The sequence below is a fragment of the Daucus carota genome, chromosome 3 (assembly GCF_001625215.2).
Source record: "Daucus carota subsp. sativus chromosome 3, DH1 v3.0, whole genome shotgun sequence".
Classification (NCBI taxonomy): Eukaryota; Viridiplantae; Streptophyta; class Magnoliopsida; order Apiales; family Apiaceae; genus Daucus; species Daucus carota.
In genome coordinates, this window is record NC_030383.2 from 28,333,624 (window position 1) to 28,338,612 (window position 4,989).

A 4,989-nucleotide genomic window follows, 5' to 3' on the forward strand; every position below is an offset into this window, starting at 1 on the left:
TTTAACCCTAAAAAAACACGGCACAGTCTTGCGGTTGCAGTTTTAACCCTAAAAAACACAAAAGGCAAATATATACGAGTTCTCTGCCTAGTTTTTAGTAGTGTTTTGGCCCCGATAGGGGCGAACACTCCAACAGAAATCATGATCTTGTCAAAAAAATGAAATTGCTACAAGGGTTGCCATTTTTATAAAGTGTACACTGAAGTAAGCCTAAAAATTGAGGAGCAGTTGAATGTACGCCACATATTGACATCGCAATTGACACAAGTGAATTTGTGTTGTTCCTATCAGGTTAGATCCATGGTGCTTATTATTGGATATGTGGATTTCCAATATGTTTGAGTTGATTAGTAGTGGTTTATAATAGTTGTAGTTATATTAGAGTATTTCTTATATGAAAATAGAAATATAATGGTTATTTAGTATATCTAATGCTTGTGTTGTGTTGTTTGACAAATCACAACTGAAATAACGCCTAAATGAGAGCCAATGGTGTTTAATTACGGGCATATAATTTGTAGATTTAACAACAATTTCTATGTTAAAAAAGACAATTAGTAAAGACTTCATATATTAATTGTTTGAATGAGATCCTTAAGAAGGGGAAGAATTACAAATAGGCAAGGCTGAGAGAAAACCTAGGAATAAATTTGTGAATGATTTTTTTACAAGGCAGACACAGAGGAGCATTATAACTTTGAAGGTATAATTAAGGGGATAGATATTCTGGTTGCATCATTGTGAGTACTACTAGACCCAACAAAGGAACATATAGAAGTTTCTATGCATCTTATTAAAGGTTTCCACAACATGAAGATTATAACTTTAAGAAGGAGGAGAGGAAAACAATTTTCCATATTGGGGGATGGGGGTAGAGCACACGAATTTTAAATATGAGCACACTGTTGTTAAAGTTATATAATTTTCATGTTGTGGAAACCTTTAATAAGATGCACATAAACTTCTATATGTTTCTTGGTTGGGTCTTTATGTCAAGAGACATCTCTGGTTTTGACCTATATAACATGCCTCTTATCTCCACATTGTTGTTCCCATTCTCTAGAGAGATCATGAAGTGACATGGGTTTATGCATTCATGTCTTGGTCTTTCTTCTTCGCCTTGGAAGGACAAAAATCCCCTTTAATTTTAAGATGATTTCTAGCTGAGACCTCTTTGAATTTTCCCATAGGCTTAACCTGTTGTTACTAAATAGTTCTCACTTTCCTTTTCTTCCAGTACTCTTATAGCAAGTCCAACACCTTCACTAAATGAGTTTCTAAGCTCAAATATAGGGAATGTGATATAAAGTAGTATTCGAAGAGTATCATAGTGATTCCCTAAATCACTTGGACAACCTCAACACCCCCTATTTCAAGGTGGGCACTAGTCATCTTCTATTTCATTGTTTGGACTAAAATATTCATTTACCTCCTTTTCTATGCTTAAGGTCCTCACTAGTTTAAACTTCATACATTTTTTGTCCCCACTATTTTCCATCTACTGCTAGTTTAAATAAATTTTTATTATTTCAATGAGGAATGAATATAGGAATTATTGTTTCAGTTAACATACAGAATAGAGATGTTAAATCACTAGTGTCCTTTACTTTATAGTATTTATAAAAAATGTAATAGGACATAGTTGAACTTGCCCTTACTAAAAGTCAGGGTTGCAGGAACGCATTGAATCACCTTCCTTAACACTCCAAGTGTAGTCTAAGCTAACATATCTTAGCTGCAATTACTCAAATAGTTTATGTGCCCACAATTAATTTAACACCTCAACTCAGTTCAGCTGTTATATTAGTTATCTAGAACACAAATATCACTATTTTGTCAAACAAAAAACTATAAGCATTAAAACTATTAGATACAAGCTATTTTTTTAAGTTTTCAAATAAGAAACACTATGAAGCAACCACTATAAACGACTACGAATCATGAACTGTCTTGTTGTTTTCTATATAATTGAGAAAATTAGTTGAGAAAAATACAAGACCACGCGAGATCATATAAAAATTTACTGGAAAATAAAGTGTTTATAGAGAGGACAAAAGGGAGAGAGAGAGAGAGTGCGTGTGATGAAATATCATTCTGTTTCTTATTTTTTAATTCACGTCATATTACTTTAAAAAACTATTTATATGACTAATATTTTGTGCCAAATTGGTACTCATGACAATTGATAAGACTCTCCATAAGTGATATATTGATTTTCTTCTCCAGGAGCTCGCTCGCTTCTGTAGCAACGGCTAACGATCAAGGCTGGTAAGTCGGTCGTTCCACAAAATGGTCCTTATACCGGTAGAAAGTTCAATTTTGTTCCTCTCAATAACTTATTTAATAATATATATTCTTATTTCAAAATTAATGTAAAATTATAATGACAGTATAATTTGATGAAGTGCCATTAGGAATTTGATAGTGAACATTTTGCCGAAAACTGCAGTCCATTCATACATAATTTTGTTATTTGATTAAACTAAACTAAATAGTAAAGCTGTCTTCTGTTCACTAGAAGGGCAATTAAGTTGTTCAAGGAGAAGTGAGGTAAAAATATTCTATTGTAATTATTGCCCCTTATTTGTAATATTCTACACGCAATTAAGCTAATAGTCTTCAATAATGATTCAGAGTTCTATCAACTTATCTTGTTTTTGACAAATTTAGCTCGAGCCAGAAGCGAACTCTTATTAATGACTTATATCAAGACGAGGATTCGAAGAAAGTTATAGATCGGGCAGAAAAAGTGGTTCAAAGCATACCCGTACAATATCCTAAATTTTCAAAACCAATAGTTCACTCCAATGTTTCCAACAGTTTTTGGTTGGTATGCATCTCATACTCTCCCCTTAAAAGTATTTGTTTATTAGTTTTGTAGACAAAGTCGTCATTATTAAATTAAAAAATTTCTTTTGTATTTATTTTGAATATAGATATTACCAGCCGACTTTGGTAATTTGTGCATGCCGAGTGAAAATGTTAAAGTCGTCTTGGTGGATGAAGTTGGCCAAGAGAGGGACACGACATATCTAGCAAAACACCATGGTCTGAGTGCTGGTTGGAAAAGGTTTGCGACGGAGCATGAGCTTGTGAAAAGAGATGTATTGGTCTTTCATATGACCGCACCATGCATATTCAAGATATTTTTTTTCTCATTTAGATACTTTGTTCCACCCTTACATATGTCAACCGTTACGCATGAGTAAATGCACGATCGAATTATATTAAGGGTGGAACTTCAACGTGTATAAACAAAGTATATAAATGAGAAAAACAATACCTTGAATATGTAATGTGTGATCATATGAAATACCAATATATCTCCTCTCACAAGCTCATGCTCCCTTGCAAACCTTTTCCAACGAGCACTCAGACCATGGTGTTTTGCTAGATATGTTGTGTCTCTCTCTTGGCCAGCTTCATCAACCAAGAAAACTTTAGCATCTTCACTTGGCATGTACAAATTACAGAAGTCGACTAATAATATCTATATTCGATATAAATACAAAAGAAAATTTTTAATTCAATAATAATGACTTTGTCTACAAAACCAATAAGCAAATAGTTTTACTAGGAGAGTATGAGATGCATACCAACCAAAAACTGTTGGAAATATTGGATTGAACCATCGGTTTTGAAAATTTAGGATATTGAACTGGTATGCTTTGAAGCACTTTTTCTGCCCGATCTATAACAAGTTTCTTAGAATCCTCGTCTTGATATTGGCTATCAATAAGAGTCTTCCTCCCGCTCGAGCTAAAGTTGTTAAAAACAAGATAAGTTGATACAACTATGCATCATTATTATAGACTATTAACTTAATTGCTCTGAAAATATTACAAATAAGGGGCAATGATTACAATACAATATTTTTACCTCACTTCTATTTGATTAACAATATTTTTACCTCACTTCTCCTTGATTTACTAGAAAAATAAGAGAGAGAGAGGGGAGAGAGAGAGAGAGAGGGAATATCATTCTCTTTCTTATTTATCAATTCATGACCGCTAAACGTCATATTACTTTAAAAAACTATTTATATGACTAATATTTTGTGCCAAATTGGTACTCATAACAATTGATAAGACTCTCCATAAGTGATATATTGATTTTCTTCTCCAGGAGCTCGCTCGCTTCTGTAGCAACGGCTAACGATCAAGGCTGGTAAGTCGGTCGTTCCACAAAATGGTCCTTATACTGGTAGAAAGTTCAATTTTGTTCCTCTCAATAACTTATTTAATAATATATATTCTTATTTCAAAATTAAAGTAAAATTATAATGACAGTATAATTTGATGAAGTGCCATTAGGTATTTGATAGTGAACATTTTGCCGAAAACTGCAGTCCATTCATACATAATTTTGTTATTTGATTAAACTAAACTAAATAGTAAAGTTGTCTTGTGTTCACTAGAAGGGCAATTAAGTTGTTCAAGGAGAAGTGAGGTAAAAATATTCTATTGTAATTATTGCCCCTTATTTGTAATATTCTACAAGCAATTAAGCTAATAGTCTTCAATAATGATTCAGAGTTCTATCAACTTATCTTGTTTTTGACAAATTTAGCTCGAGCCAGAAGCGAACTCTTATTAATGGCTTATATCAAGACGAGGATTCGAAGAAAGTTATAGATCGGGCAGAAAAAGTGGTTCAAAGCATACCCGTACAATATCCTAAATTTTCAAAACCAATACTTCACTCCAATGTTTCCAACAGTTTTTGGTTGGTATGCATCTCATACTCTCCCCTTAAAAGTATTTCTTTATTAGTTTTGTAGACAAAGTTGTCATTATTAAATTAAAAAATTTCTTTTGTATTTTTTTCGAATATAGATATTACCAGCCGACTTTGGTAATTTGTGCATGCGGAGTGAAAATGTTAAAGTCGTCTTGGTGGATGAAGTTGGCCAAGAGAGGGACACGACATATCTAGCAAAACACCATGGTCTGAGTGCTGGTTGGAAAAGGGTTGTGACGGAGCATGAGC